This window comes from Elaeis guineensis, chromosome 13 (genome assembly GCF_000442705.2).
Source record: "Elaeis guineensis isolate ETL-2024a chromosome 13, EG11, whole genome shotgun sequence".
Classification (NCBI taxonomy): Eukaryota; Viridiplantae; Streptophyta; class Magnoliopsida; order Arecales; family Arecaceae; genus Elaeis; species Elaeis guineensis.
The window spans coordinates 23214775-23232497 of NC_026005.2; positions in this window are offsets into that span (position 1 = coordinate 23214775).

Below are 17723 nucleotides of genomic sequence, written 5' to 3' on the forward strand. Positions count from 1 at the left end.
TGTGGCCTATGATTGATTTGGGCAATCGATAAAGCTTATGTACTGGATTTTTCAAGAATATCAATAAGAGCTTTTCGATTGAGCTCGAAAAATCTTGATGTGGCCAAACGTGAAAGAGCATCAACCTGATCTCGATATTTGTTGCCTCTGAGAATGATTTTGATGATCACAAAATAGTAGAGCATATTTTGATACTAATATTTCTTCAAGTATAGTAAAGAATATTTTTGCAGAAGAAAAAGACTATTTGGAGACTCTAAATTTAATTGAAGATCATTTAAGTTAAGAAAAAGTGTTTGGAGAAAAATCAGAATAAAAAAAATTACTTTGAGGAAGTCAAGCTGACTCTGCCAAAATCCAAGCCAACTTTGGCACGGTATGTCTTCAACAATTTAGCTTGGCATGCAGTCAAGCTGGCTTGAGGCAGATTCGAGCTGGCTCTCTCAGGGTGACAGAAATGTTGCTTTTAGATTCTGTGAACTGAACTAGCTCAAAACTGGAGTCGAGCTAGCTCTCTCAGATCTGTAGAGAATCATTTTTTTCAGAAATACAAGCTGAGCCAGCTTGAGGACAGATCCAAGCTGGCTCTCTCAGAAAAATAGAACATTGATTTCTGAAGGAAGCTGTCGAGCCAGCTCGAAGTGTGATCTGAGCTAGCTCTCTTAGTCGAATAGAAGACTGAATTTTTGAAAAATACTGTTCGAGCTAACTTAAGATCAATCCGAGCTGACTCGATGATGTCTGACAGCCTCAATGGATAGTTTTTCAAATATAATTTTTCGATCAGAAAAAGCTTCCAACGGCTATTTTTCCACCTCCAACAATCACAAACAACTAATTTCAAGTCCAAATCACTTAGAGATTGGAGGAAAAGATCAAGAGATAAAAGAAAAACCAAGAAAAGAGTTAAGAGAGAACTGTTCATCCCAAAATAAGAAAATCTATATTCACTGCAATCAAGAGTGTTCACTAACTCTCCACCAATTAACTCTTGATTATTTCAGAGCATTAAAGAGAGGACAAAGAGCTTTCATTGCTGGTATTCAAGTTCCCAACCACCAAGCTTTAACGATAATAATTTGACCTTCCTCAAGGGTTTATTTTGTTATTCTGTTTTCATTTCTAATTTACTGTAACAATTTCAACTGGGGTTGAAACATAAAGGAATTTATTTGTACTAAACTAGGATTAGTTTGGAGAGCCTTGGGATAAGGCTTGTAAAGATTTTGATTGATTGTCCTGAGCTAAAACCAATTGGATTTGTTTGTGAGTTTAGTGAAAATAAACACACTATAATCAGGTTGATTATAATGAATATTTTCAAGGGATAGCTTGAGAAGTCAATGTAGATACTTGAGGTGTACTGAACCATTATAAATTCACTATGTTTGTGTGTTTGTTATGTCTCTTTTTTTGATATTTAGTTTAAGCTCATTTAATCACTACATTTTTAGTTTACTTTTATTTCTGCACAGCACACATATATTTGAATTTGAAAAAGTTTTTACAACCCAATTCACCCCCTCTCTTGGGTTGTCCCACTGGATAATAATTGGTATCAGAGCTAGGTTCTCTACTAATAATTGATCTCATGATTAAGAGAAAAAGATCATGACAACTTAAGTGGAAGGTTCACTTATCGAAAGGCAATCTACATATAGGCCACCGCTCTTCAATGGGCCTAATTACACCTATTGGAAGGCATGCATGCACATATTCATACAAGCCCTTGATTACGACATGTGAAATGCCATAATCAATGGACCACACACACCTATAGTCATTATGGATGCCATTGAAAAATTTAAGTCAGAAAAGGATTGGAATGAGTAGGATAAGAAGCTTGCTCAATTAAATGTCAAGACAATGAATGTACTCTATTGTGTCCTTGATGCCAATGAGTTCGACCAAATTTTTACATGCCATTTTGCAAAAAAAAAATTTGGGATAGACTCAAAGTCACACGTGAAGGGACAAATCAGGTAAAGGAGTAAAAGATCTATATGCTTGTGTATTAGTATGAATTGTTCAAAATAGATCCATCTGAATCTGTTACTAGCATGTTCACTAGGTTTACAGATATTATTCATGGACTGAAAAGTCTTGGTAAAGTATATTCTAATAGTGAGTTGGTAAGAAAGATTCTCAGATCCTTACTTAGGTCTTGAGAAGCCAAAGTGATTGCAATTCAAAAGGCTAAAGACCTAAACAAATTACCTCTCGAGGAGCTAATTGAGTCATTGATGACACACAAGTTGGCAATGGGGCAGCATGTTGAAGAGAAAAGTAGAAAGAAGAAGATAATTGCCTTGAAGTCTATAACCATTGAAGAAGATGAAAGCCAATTCACTGAAGATGATAACGATGAGGACATGGCTTTAGTAATCAAAAAATTCAAAAAGTTTATGGGAAGAAGAAGACATGGGTTCAAGAAGAAAAACTTGATCAAGGATGAGTAGAGTAAAGAGAGAGAAAGAACCACTCTTGTATTATGAATGCAAGAAGCTAGGACACTTTAAGACTGACTATCCTATCTTGAAGAAGTCTTTTAAAAGAATCAAGAAGAAGGCCATGTTAGTAGTGTGGAGTGACAATGATGAGTCTTGCTCTGAAGAGGAGACTCAAAATAAAGCAAACTTCTGTCTTATGGCATTAGATGATGAGGTAATTTCTGAACCTTTCTTAGAATTTACATTTGATGAGCTTCAGGATGTCTTTTATGACTTTATGAAAGATTTTAAGAAGATAAGCCTGAAAAATAAAAATTTGAAAGCTAAGAATGAGGCATTAATCAATGAAAAGGAAGAAACCATTCAAAATAATAAAAAATTAAAGGAAAAAAATGAAATCTTAAAGAAGGAAGTTGATAGATTAAAAACTTTGGTAGAAAAATTTACTTGCAGCTCAAAAAAATTATAAATGATATTAAATAGTCAAAAAAAAATTATGATAAGGCTGGTTTGGGATATAAACCTAACAATAAGCAAAAATATCTTAAAAAAATTTTTCTGCATCATCATGATCCTCCTATAGCACCTCTCACATAACATGCTTTAGTTGTGAAAAAATAGGATATAAGGCATTTGCATGCAATTCAAAAGAAATCAATGAAAATATAGTAAAAAAATTGAGTTCTAAAAGGAACCATAGCTACTAATCCTAAAGGATCCAAGAAAACTTGAGTACCTAAAAAAGTTACATGATTTTCATATAGGAATGCCTTGCAGTCAGTGGATTAAAATACAAATATTACTTGGATAGTGGCTGTTCAAGGCATATGATGGGTGATAAGGAGTAATTCTTCACTCTTAAGAGCAAGGAAGGGGGAGTTGTCACCTTTGATGATAACAGCAAGAAAAAGATCATTGGTATCGATAAAATTCAAATTACTCCTTCTACCTATATCAATAATATATTGTTAGTTGATAATTTTAAATATAATCTACTTAATATAAGTCAACTGTGTGACAAAAGTTTTGAAGTAATATTTAAACTAACTTCATGCATAGTACTAGTCCCTTTGATGCTAGTATCAAATTCAATGGACATAGATGTGGCAACATCAACTTGGTTGATCTCGATGAGATAGCCATGAAGAGTGGCCAATGTTTTGTTGTTAAAGATACTAAGATCAAAGAAACTAGTTGACTGTGGCATCATAGATTAGGCCATGCTAGCATGAATACTCTTTCGAAATTGACTGCTAAAGTTTAGTTAAAGGACTACTCAAATTGAATTTTGAATATGATCATATTTGTGATGCATACCAATTTGGTAAATAAATTAAGGAGAGTTTTAAATTTAAAAATATGGTTTCAACTACTAGGCCACTTGAATTAATTCACATGAACTTATTTGGACCTACTAGGACTACAAGCTTAGGAGAAAATAAATATGGTCTTGTGATAATTAATGATTTTTCATGTTTCACTTGGATTTTATTTTTGGCACACAAAGATAAATTTTTTTCTCCCTTTTCAAAGTTTTATAGAAAAGTTTTGAATAAAAAGAATTCAATTATAGTTTATATTCGTAGTGACCATGGTATGAAATTTGAAAACAAATTTTTTGAAGATTTCTGCAATGAAAATAGAATTGAACATAACTTTTTGGCATCCAAAACCCCATAACAAAATGGTGTAGTTGAAAGAAAGAACATAACTCTAGTAGACATGGCTCATACCATGTTATATGAAGAAAATCTACTCAGATATTTTTGGGCTAAAATCGTTAACACAACATGCTACATCCTTAATAGAGTTTCAATTTGTCCTATTTTAAAAAAAAAATCTCCTATGAACTTTGAAAGGAAAAAAGACCTAACATTAACTATTTTCATATTTTTGATTGTAAATATTTCATTCATAACAATGAAAAAGAAAATTTAAGTAAATTTGATGCTAAGACTGATGAGGATATCTTTTTTGGATATTCTACATCTAGTAAAGCATATAGAATCTTCAACAAACGAATCTTGATTGTTGAAGAATCTATTCATGTCCTTTTTAATGAAACTAATGATCTATCTTCGAGAAAGGAAGATGTGTTTGAAGATGATGCAAGAATTTTAGAGAATGGAATGAAGGAGATCAATTTAAAGGAAAGATCCATCCAAAATGAAGATGAAGGAACAAAAGATGCAGAACAAGAGAAGAATGCTAAATAAGAGGTAACCCAAAGATATAGTGATCTACCTAAATAATGGAGGTATGTACACAACCATTCAAGAGATCTAATCATAGGTGATCCTTTATGAGGGGTAAAAACTAGATCCTCTTTTAGAGATACCTTTGATTATCTTACTTTTGTCTCTCAAATTGAATCCAAATGCATGAAAGAGGCTGAAAATGACTCAAATTAGATGCTTGCTATGCAAGAGGAGCTGAATCAATTTAAGAGAAATAATGTGTGGATACTAGTTAGTAGACATATTAACCATCCTATCATTAAAACCAAATGGATTTTCAAAAATAAATTGGATGAAAATGATAATGTAGTTAGAAATAAAGCTAGATTAGTGACCAAGAGATATAATCAAGAAGACTAAAATTCTTTTCCAGCTGAGAAGACTAAAATTAGGATGTTTCGCAGAATGTAAAGCCACGTCGGAGAGCGCAGGAGTTTGAGGTTGGTGATGAAGTGTGGTCCTGAGAAAGGAAGTCAGGCAGAGAGACACGGTCAATTGCGGCAGCAAAGGATTTTGCCATTGTTACTTGCTTTTGCTTGCTACATAAATTTTAAATTATTTCAAATGGATGTGAAAAATATCTTCTTGAATGGTTATATTGCTGAAGAAGTTTTTGTAGAACAATCCTCTAGATTTGAAGATCATTTATTTTCAAATTATATTTTCAAATTAAATAAAACTTTATATGGACTAAAATAGGCACCTAGGCATGGTATGAAAGACTTAACAAATTTTTGTTAAAAAATAAATTCAACAGAGATAGTATAGACACAACACTATTTTTGAAAAGAAAAGATAATGATCTTTTTATAGTTCAAGTTTATGTGGATGACATCATTTTTAGAGCCACTAATGAGGATCTTTGTCAAAAATTTGCTGAGTTAATACTAGGTGAATTTGAGATGAGCATGATGGGGGAGTTGATCTTCTTTCTTAAACTTCAAATCAAACAAATAAAGGAAGGGATCTTCATCAACCAAATCAAATATGTTAGAGAAATGTTTAAGAAATTTGGTATAGAGAATGCAAAAAAAATCGGCACACCAATGAGCCCCACTTGCAAACTTGACAAAGATGAAAGTGGTAAGAGTGCGAATGAAAAGCTCTACAAAGGTATGATTGGTTCTCTATTTTAATTGATTGTAAGTAGGCCTAATATACTCTTTAGTGTTTGCTTATGTGCTAGATTTCAATCTAACCCTAAAGAATCCTATATGCTAGCTGTCAAAAGAATTTTAAGATACTTAATGGAGACTCAAACCTTAGGCTTATGGTACTTTAAGCAAACTTCAATTGATCTGATTGGATTTTTAGATGCTAATTATGAAGGATGTAAAATTGTAAGAAAAAGCACAAGTAGAATATGTCAATTTCTAGGGTTGAACTTAATCTCATGGTTTAGGAAGAAGAAAAATTTGGTAGCATTGTTCATAATCGAGATCGAGTACATTACAGTCGGAAGTTCTATGCTCAAGTTTTATGGATTAAGCAACAACTCAAGGATTATAGCATTGAGCAAAATAAAATTCTCTTAAAATGTGATAATACTAGTGCTATAAATTATCAAAGAATCCCATTCAACATTTAAGAACTAAACACATTAAAATTAGATATCATTTTATCAGAGATCATATTCAAAATAGTGACATTGTACTTGAATTTGTATCAATTGAAAATCAGTTAGCTGACATCTTCACAAAGCCATTAAATGAAGACAGACTTAATGTGATTAGGGGTGAATTAGAAATTTATGATCCTTTTCAATGAAAATTCACTTCAGTATGTTTATTGCTCTTGTAATGGTTGGATTGATCTTTACTTTTTAGAATTTTATTGAATTAATTTTTAATTTTTATAAATCTTCTGAAATTGTGGATCGAGCTGACTTGACTATGCAGTCGAGCTAACTCGAATGTCGAGCCACTCGAATAGAGGTTCGAGCTAGCTCGACATGTCGGGATCCAATTTTTAAAACTATCGACCTTTTTGAAAATCTTATTTCTTCTTCATTCGAGCTTGCTCACTCCAAGCTTTTCCAGACTCTGACCCTATCCCTTCAAAAATCTCATCTTTTCTCCTTGTCCGACCCTCAAACCCTTGGGATCTCTGAGTCATGGTACCCAAATCTCATGCAGCTGAGGCAAGGAAGCGATGGGCAGTGGCACCGAGCAAGATCCATTCTAAGAAGAAGCAACACAAAGGCTAAGCTCGATCAGCCCCCTCCTCATCGACCACTGCTCCAACTCGGGTCTCCATGGCATCCAGAGCTGTTACCACTAGAAGAAAAGTCAATTTTGAGTTTTTAGATGCACAAGGATTCCAAATTGGATCGTGGATCCGACAATAGGGCTGGGAGATGATGTGTTGACTAGAGGTACTGACCTATCCCCACCTTGTCTGAGAGTTTTTCAAAAATCTAAGATTGGGTACCGAGTCCATTGGGTCAGTAGTGAAGGGCAGTGAGATCACTTTAGATCAAAGGAGATTAGGGCACCTTCTACAAATGCCCTCCTTTGGACTCCAAGCAGTGGAACTGCCGAATGATTTTGATGCAATGTAGAAGATTCTGGGCAAAAATCTTCCAAAAAAGTTTGACATTCACGATGCAAATCTCATGCCTATTGAACTCAAGCTTCTCCACAACATGATCAGTCGAATTTTCTTTCCATAGATAGGAAGATTCGACTGGATTTCTTCGAGGGATCTGAGCATGATGCATCACATGGTAGAGGGCACTACTATAAACCTACCTTTCTTTATGATTGAGCAAATAAAATATGTAGTAGGAAAGTCTAAGAGTCAGGCATGTCTTTTGTATGGAATGGTCTTCACACTGATATTAAGAGAGGCAAGCATTGAGTTGGATGAAGAGAACTGCAAGTTACTTAAACACTCTGACTACTATAACATTGCCACTCTCCATCGCATGAAGTTTCACAAAGAAGGAGATGAGTGGATTAGAGAAGTTGAAGGTGATTAGCCTGAAGTTGAAGGAGAATAGCCCGAGGATTCTAATTTTGTTGAGTGGTCTTCTCCCTCAGATTCTGCTAGACCACCGTCCCCTGCATCAGATGCTGGACCATCATCACCTACTCTAGCTGTTGCTCCTTTATCCCCTCTTCCAGCTCCAACTGTAGCTAGTGAGCATCATCCTGCTTTCCCTCGATCACCTCAAATGTCCTATATCATTTCTACAGAGAGATTCATTGATCAAATTATGGATAGGATGGGAAGCATATTTGCTGACCTCAAGTCTCAAATACTTCAGAGCCACGATGCACTTCGTGAGGACACAAACTCAGCTTCAGCAACTTTGTGGTGAGCTGCTAAGGATTACTTTGAGACTTGAGAGCTTAGAGAGAGTGGTGGACTACCGACCTGTCGCAGACCAGAGGACTGATCCCTCAGATCTTCGATAGTACATTTTTCAGAGTCTTGAAGAGATGAAAGTCTCTTCGGAGGGGCAATTTCATTCTCTTATGCAGCAGATGAGTATCTTATCCGAAAACATTAATATATTGGAGAAAAGATAGCATGGGATAGTTGAGGAGGTCGGTCAAGTGAAAATTGAGGTTGCCAAAGTTCTTAGAAGGGCTGAAGAGATTATAGTATCACAGCATAGCAGCACAGAGCTCTTGTCATAGCATTTCAATGGATTGAGGTGCATTTGGATCAGTTATAGACTCGGACATCCCCTCCTACTCAGATTAGACCTTCCCCTGTGCCTACATCTTCTACCAGACCCCCCCTTCAGTGCCACAGTCAGACCTAGTACTGGTTTCCCCCCTTTTCACCTCGGACCTTTTGCTCGCACTTGGAGCAAGACATCTGCTTCTTCCTCTTCATCATCTTATCCTTTTGAGCCCATAATTAAGGAAGTGCCAGATGAAGAAGAAGAATAGTTACCATAGGGTATCCTTATGTTAGACCTAGTTTCATGTTTTTGTTGGCTTCTTTTGCACTGCATGTTGTATTGTTTGGATAGTATCCTTTTGTAAACAATACCAACAATTAATGAATTTCTACTTCACCTTATCTCCTTGTGTACCATTGTGTCTTCTTGTGAATGTTTCTTGTAAATGACTTTTAAGGATGAGTACTTTCACATTACAAACTCTAGACTAAACAATACCTTACAAAAAATTTTAATGAGAATTAAATCAAATTAAAGAAGTAAGTCTAGTCTAGAAATCAACTTGAAGAAGAAAAGCTATCAAAAGACTCATGATACACTTGGCATGCTTACATCTTATTGATTTTGATGACTTTCACATAAGCTTTTTGATGTTGACAAAAAGGGAGAGACAGACTAAATTGAGCATTTTTAGGGGGTGCATTAAATTTTTTTTTTTGAAAATAATCTCATAAAATGTATTTATTGAGGGAGAGCATAAATTTCAATGGTAAATGAAAAGTTCACACATGAAATTTATAAAGACACAATTTTCTCAAATCTAAAATTGCTTGTGCATATGGTATATACTGAACTGTAAAAAGTTATTACATCTATGCTATATACTGAATAATCTTTTATATGCATATATACTATATGCTCAATATTTTATCATCATCAAAAAAGAGAGAGATTGTTGCCTCCAAAAATAATTTTGATGATCATAAAATATTAAAGCATATTTCAATACTAATATTCCTTCAAGTATGGCAAAGAACATTTTTGTAGAAGAAAAAAGCTGTTTGGAGACTCTAAATTTAATTGGAGATCATTTGAGTCAAGAAAAAGTATTTTGAGAAAAATTAAAATAAAAAAAAATCACTTTGAGGAAGTCGAGCCGACTTTGCTAGAATTCGAGTTAGCTCAGGCACGGTACACCTTCAATAATTTGGCTTGGCACGCAACCAGGCCGGCTCGAGGCAAATTCGAGCTGGCTCTCTCACGATGATAAAAAGACTGCTTTTGGATTCTGTGAGCTGAGCTAGCTCAAAATTGAAGCCGAGCCAGCTCTCTCAGATTGGTAGAGAATCATTTTTTTTTAGAAATACAAGTCGAGCCAGCTCGAGGATAGATCCGAGCTGGCTCTCTCAGAAAAATAGAATGTTGATTTCTGGAGGAAGCTGTTGAGCCAGCTCGAAGAGTGATCCAAGCTAGCTCTCTTAGTCGAACAAAAGGTTGAATTTTTGAAAAATACTATTCAAGCTAACTCGAGGTAAATTCGAGCCGACTCGATGATGTCTGACAGCCTCAATGGATAGTTTTTCAGACATAATTTTTCGACTAGAGAAAGCTCCCAAGGGCTATTTTTCCACCTTCAATGGTCACAAGTGGCTAATTTCAAGTCCAAATCACTCAGAGGTTGAAGGAAATGATCAAGAGATAAAAAGGAAAGCCAAGGAAAGAGACAAGAGAGAACTATGCATCCAAAAAGAAAGAAAATCTATATTTACCGCAATCAAGAGTGTTCACAACTCTCTACCAATTAACTCTTGATTCTTTTAGAGCATTAAAGAGAGGACAAAGAGCTTTCATTTCTAGCATTCAAATCTCCAACCATCGAGCTTTAAGGACAACAATCCGACTTCCTCAAGGGTTTCTTTTATTGTTCTATTTTCATTTTTAATTTGCTATAACAGTTTCTACTGGGGCTGAAACTTGAAGGGATTTATTTGTACCAAACTAAGATTACTTTGGAGAGCCTTGGGATAATGCTTGTAAAGATTTTATTTGATTGACCTAAGGTAAAATCAATTGGATTTGTTTGTGGGCTCGATGAAAATAAATACGCTGTAATCAGGTTGATTATAGTAGAAATTCCCAAGAGATAGCTTGGAGAGTGGATGTAGGTGCTTAAGGTGCATTGAACCACTATAAATTTACTGTATTTGTATGTTTGTGATCTCTCTTCTTTTTGATATTTAATTTTAGCTCATTTGATCACTGTATTTCTAGTTTACTTTTATTTCTACAAAGCATATATTTATTTGAATTTGAAAAAGTTTTAACAATCCAATTCACCCCCGCCTCTTGGGTTGTCTCGCTGGGCAATAGTATTTGTATAACACCTAGATCCTCAAAGCTTTTTGACAGCTCTTTTATATACTTCAAATATTAAGACCTTATAAAATCTTTAGCTTCAGATTGACCTCATACCTATTTGATGATAAGTTGAGAATCAGTGAAGACTTTAAGCTTTTTAACACCAAGTTGTTTGGCCACTTTAAGTCCAACGATGAGTGATTCACATTCTATCCTATTATTTATGGTGTTGAAGTTAAATCTCAAGGTGTGATTGGTAACAACACCTTCTGGACTGGCTAGAATTAAACCAACTTTATTTTTTTTTTGAGTTTAAGGCTCCATCAATATGTAACACCTAACTAGAATCTTCAACAATCTCCTTTGAGCTTTCTGAGGTCAGCTCTTCATCAGGAATAGGATATTCCATAATAAAATTGACTAATACTTGAGCTTTCAATGAAGATCGAGATCAATAATGAATATCGAATTCACTAAGCTCAATAGCCCATTTGGCTATCTGACCTAAAGTGTCAAGTTATTGTAGGACCGACTTTAAAGGTTGACTGGTTAAAATGATAATAGAGTGAGCTTGGAATAAGGTCGAAGTCATTGGGCTGATATAGTAAAAGCATAAATCTTTTTCTCTATCTTGGTATATTGGGTTTCAGCATCCCATAATAATTTGTTAGTATAATAAATTGACTTTTGTGTTTTTGCATCATCTCGGACTAAAACTAAGCTAACAGCATTAGGTCAGACAGATAAGTACATGAATGACACCTCACCTTCAACTGATTTTGATAATAATGGAGGTGATCTGAAGTACTTTTTAAGATCATTGAAGGTGGTTCAACATTCATCTGATCAATTAAAGTCTTTGATTTACTTTAAGATTTTAAAGAAAGGAAGATATTTTTCGATCTATCTAAATATGAATTGATTGAGTGACACAATCTATTTTGTGAGTCATGGTACTTTCTTTATTGTACTTGGATGCTTTACCTCGAGTAATGCTCAAATCTTTTCAAGATTAGCTTCTATTCCTCTTTGAGTCATGAAAAAATTCAAAAAAATTTTTGATGTCACTCCACAGGCACATTTGTTGGGGTTGAGCTTCATTTGATATTTGTGAAGTTCTCCAAAAGCTTCTCGTAAGTTAGTTATATGTCGATCTACTTTAGTACTTTTTATCAGTATATCGTTGACATAGATCTATATATTACAGTCTATTTGTTGTTTGAAGATCTTGTTGACTAAGCATTGATATGTCATACTCGTATTTTTAAGATCAAAAGACATCATTTTATAATAATACAAATCTCTTTTGGTGACGAAGGCTATATTTTCTTCATCTTTAGATGTCATTCTGATCTGATTGTAGTCAGACAAAGCATACATGAAGCTTAGCAATTTATGTCTCGAAGTGACATTAACAAGATGATCAATTCTTAGAAGAGAGAAGCTATCCTTGGGACAGATCTTGTTGAGGTCGGTATAATTAATACAAATTCTTCCCTTGCTATTTATTTTTTTGACCATAACAACGTTAGCAATCCACCTTAGATATTGAGCTTCCATCATGAAACTAACTTTCAAAAGCTTGTCGACTACTTCATCTATAGCTTTTTATCTTTCTCGAGTAAATCTTCTTTTTTTTGTTGCACTGGCTTATATTTTGAGTTAATATTTAGCTTGTGTATAATGACATCGGTAGAGATTTTTGACATGTCAGAAGTCAACTAGATGAAGATATCAGTACTTGTTCGAAGAAAATATATCAGTTTTTCTTTCAGATCGGGCTTTAACTGAGATCTAACTTGAATAGTTTTTTGTGGATCTTTACCTAATGGAACAGTGAGAAGCAGCTTAGTTGGTTTTCCTCGATTTTTACTAATCTCATGATTATCCTTTTGATTAGATACTTCAATTGGCAAGATTTTTATTAGTTTATTCATCTTTGTAGCTATCAAGAAGCATTGCTTAGCAAGTATTTGATCTTCTCATATTTCTCCAATTCTATCCTTTATTGGAAATTAGACTAATAGATGATAAGTAGAGACCACTACTTTGAGAGCATTGAATCCAGGTCGACCAAGAATAGCATTATGGGCTGATGGTATTTTGACAATCAAGAAGGAAAGCTGCACAGTCAACCGATATGATTCTTTTCTTATAGTGATAGACAAAGTGATTTCTCCTTCAATGGTATAGGATCTCTAGAGAGTCCGACCAATGGTGTACCGACTTGTTTCAACCAATCTAGCATATTTATTTTTTAGAATGCATCATAGAACAATACGTCAGCAGACTTTCATTGTCAACTAATATCTTTTTTACATCATATTTTGCTATTATCATTGAGATGACAACAGCATCATTATAAGGAGTTTGGACTCCTTAAATATCAGCATCAGAAAATAAAATGATGTTATTAGTGCACCATCTCTTCAGGGAAGAATTCTCGCCTGCAGTAGGTCGATTGAGATCATATTAATGACCCTAGCAGTAGGTCGATTGAGTTCAACGTCGTCGTTCAGCTTTTGATACTATTCTACAGCTTGGGTTGTTTGATTTTGGACATACTTGCTAAGATGATCTCGACAGATTAAGACTTCGATCTCATCTTTAAGTTATCAATACTCTTCAGTATCATGTCCATGATCTCGATGGAAACAACAATATTTTCTTTTATCTCTATTTGATGGTGGAGCCTTCGTAGGATTGGGCTGATGAAGGTACCCAAGATCTTCAATCTCCATTAGAATTTATGTACGAAGAGCAAATAGAGAGGCGTAAGTATCAAAATGTCGAGGTAGACTTCTTGACCTTGGATTCTTCTAAGGTGGGCTAGAATTGTTCCTTGGTCGATCTCCACGATCCTCTTCTTAGGGTCGTTCTCCCATTCTTTTTCTTTTTTATCCATTGAAATCTATTGCTGTAAGGCTCTAGAGGAAAGAAGATGAGGTTGATGTGAACCAAGTTGAAGAGCTGCTAAGAGTCAAATCAATATAGACCACGAGTGGATCTATAAAAGAAGTCTTGAAACCGATGAGGTACCCTTCAATTTAGGACCCTCCAATATTTAAGTCAGTTGAGATCTTGAGAACAGATAGTGAAAATAGAGAAAATGGAAGGCAAGGAGAGAAGCTTTAAGTAGAAAGAGTGAGAATTTTAGGTTCTCTTCAATAGGAGAAAGAGTTCAGCAGAGTCTGAGCTCTCTGAATAATGACCTACCTTTCAAAGAGTACCTTACCCTTCTTTATATAAAGGAGGTTTGTTTAGGCCATTAGACCATTAGAAGAATTTATTAGGCCATTAGAAATTTGTTAGGTTGTTAGTTTGTTGTAATAGAATAGCCAACTGTATGGAGATCATGGGCTGTTTCGTATTTTGATCTTCATAGGATTGGGCCAACGAAGGTACCCTTGATCTTCAATCTCCATTAGAATCTGTGTACAAGGAGAAGATAGAAGGGCATAAGTATCAAAACATCGAGATGGAATTTTTGACCTCGGATTCTTTTAAGGCGGATTAGAATTGTTTCTTGCCCAATCTCCATGATCCTCTTCTCGAGGTCATTTTCTCCCATTCTTTTCCTTTCTTGTCTATCGGAGTATGCTTTCTTCTTTTTCAGTTTGAGCATACTTTTGGACTCAAACTAGCATTTGCTTATAGATGTCTGGATAATTTTTATTAAGAGAGAAGATCAGGCAATTGCTTTGAAGTCCTTGCTTGAAAGTAGCAATTACAACAGACTCATTGAAGTTTTTCACTTCTAGTGTGGAGGCATTGAAATATGCCACATATTCTTGGAGAGACTCACCCTCCTACTATTTGATAGTAAAGAAACTGTTTGTATTCTCTAAGTGGTGCCGATTATTACCAAAATAGGTGACAAATATCCTTGCAAGTTGTTCAAAGGAAGAAATAGATCCTGCTTAAAGTCCAGAAAATCAGATCCTTGTCGATTTTTTGAGAGTGATAGAGAAGGCAATACAAAGAAGGGCATCAGATGTCCCTTGTAGCCTCATAATAGCTTTAAAGCCTTCAAAATGATCTAGAGGATTAGTAAAACCATCAAATGATTCCACCATTGGCATCTTGAATCGGGAAGGAATCGATTCACTTAGGATTTCATCGGAGAAAGGGGATAGCACGTTAAAATCTCTCCCGCTCTGAGAATGGTTCCTAAGCTGCACCTCCATCAATTTTTCTTCAAGATTTTGAATCTTTTGTTCAAGAACTTCTTCTTAGTGTGGTTTCCTATTGTGTGAAGTAGATTCTCCTTCAAAAGACTGATCAGTATATACAAAATAATGATTAGGATGAAGATCTTGATGAATCAACCACTGAGTATGCCGAGATTGAGCTTCTTAAGGGGCTTCTTCTTATTATTATTCTGTGATATGCTGAAGCTATTGTACCGCAGCAGTAACAGCCTGGACTTGCTAAACCCAAAGACTAAATTATTGCAGATTAATTACAATCGAAGGTTGAGCATTCTTCGATGCATCTCCTGGAGAAGATGGTGTGGATAAAGGGTGATTCTATACCTTTTTGTTCACTATTTCAATAAAAATCTTTTGGGCAAATCCCTTCCTCTAGCATCAATCTGTTGCTGTAAGGCTCTAGAGAAAAAATGATGAGGTCGATGTTGAATCAAGTTGGAGAGCTGCTAAGAGTCAGACTGATGTAGGCTACGAGTGGATCTATAAAAAAAAACCTAGAACTGGTGTGGTACCCTCTGATTTAAGATCTTTCGATACTTAAGTCAGTCAGAGACTTGAGAATAGATAGTGAAAATAGAGAAAATGAAAGACAATGAGAGAAGTTTTGAGTGAAAAGAGTGAGAGTTTTTGATTCCTTTCAATGGAGGAAAGAGTTCAGCAGAGTCTGGGCTCTCTGAATTATGACCTATCTTTCAGAGCAATTCAGAGAGTACCTTACCTCTCTTTATATAGAGAGGATTCACTTAGGCCATTAGACTATTAAGAGAGTTTGTTAGGTCATTCAAAATTTGTTAGGCCATTAGTTTGTTATAACAAAATAGCCAGCTGTATGGAGATCGTGGACTGTTTGGCCACGTGATGATCAGCTGTAGTATAGCTGGAAGATAGTTATTGTAGAGTTGGACGACAGCTGTAATAGAGATATAGAGTAATTATCTTTATTCTTGATTAGATCGATTCCTGACTGATGTCCCTTGTAGCAGATCGGACAAAGGCTAAGCTAATCATAGTACTCTGTTAAAATCCAATCCAAATCAATTCAGATCAGCACAAAACCGATCTAAGAGTTAAACCAGATCGATATTTTATCGATCTGATCCAGAAGTTGATGTGGTTTTCAGATAATTCTTTCTGATTCTAGCATATGGCCAGAGGTTATTTAACTGTACCAACACATCCCAAACATTAGATCATTAAACAATTACTTTCACCTATCCAAAAAAATAGCATAAATATTGGGCATAATTTCTTTCAGACAAAATTTTGCTGAATTGTACTCCATTATTCTTTATAGGACCATTTATGTTCGAAATTCCATCTCTTTTGCCTAATTGTTGCATAAGGTATATACTGAATTACTACTATGCTCCTATCTTCGACATGAAGATAGAGATATGAAAGATAATTCTAATTATTTAATTATAATTATCATAATTATATGTTAAAATTAAAATAATTAGTAAAAATTTAATAGTATATGATTAATACTATATATAAAAATATATATACAATATAAATAAAAATGTAATGAAATATTATAGTTTTATCAAAAGAATAATGAGGGGCAATTTTATTGTTGCAAGAAATCCATCCACCAATGCTTCACATCTCAATGGATTTACCATTGCTGGAACAAACTCTAAGATGCTTTATTAGGTTATAATGGAGGGAGGAGGGCTTCAAAATTTTAAAAACATATTAGAGTATATAACTTCATATTGTTGAATTTGTGTCCTAGAAGCCAATTGTTGGCTGACATATTATGTAATTCTAGGGCCTAAACTTGTATTTGTAATCTTTTTATTATTAATAAAAGACTTTTCATTCTAATCATGTTTGTGTCTATGATTTGTCCTAAAAATTAACAAAGATAATTTTTGTATATTCTTAAAGAGTTAAGAATTTGAGACATACATTAATTAGTGATTAATTTCTAAATGCTCTCGATCAAAAGATCATCACAGAAGACAGTGATCAATCCATTTGAGATCCGTGCATGGTTCACTTTTTTTGTGGGCAGATGAATCTCGGATCTGTGGTATAGAGACACTGAGGTGAAGGTATAAATAGTTATTAGAGAATAACTTGCATTAGGTGTGACCAACATGAGAACTATATGGATGTCTACTCACTCATCAGTAGTCTTTTCGATGCTGCAGTGATATGAGTGGTTCTTTGACCTGCGATGTCATTGGCTATTCATAGCAAGACTACTGAATTTGACTGCATATTTTTTTGATCCCTAGCCATTCGGATTCTTGCTGTGTATGTTGGCTTCAGTAGGTTCAAATTTGTTGTTTGGAGTAGGATGCACCTAAATAGAATCTATCAATCTTGGTAGAAAAGGAGAAGTCCTATACGATTTGTGAGACTGAGTTCAGAAAGTCTTTGGTCAAAACAAGTGTGAATACTGAAAAAAAAATTTTACAAAATTCACAAATAAACTCGAGTCGAGCCAATCTAGCATATGACTGACAATGAAGTCTGATGAGTTCTTCATGACCTTCGTCAAGTCGGGACTCACGATAGAAGGACTGAATCATATGATAATTGCACCTAGGAGTTCATACTTTCATTCTACTGGATTGTCACTACATACTGCTAGGTGTCACTAGGGGATTGTGAGACTCATCGGGCATCATCTTGATGATCGATTGTCCTCAAAGGATAGAATTAAAAATATTTCAATCCATTGAAAAGAATTTCATTGATATTATGATAGAGATCACAATATATCTCACTACTAGATAGAATGAAACCTATGGGGTCATACATTAAGGGATTTAATCTCAAATTTGTTAATTGGACTTATGAAGTTTCAATTGGATTAAGA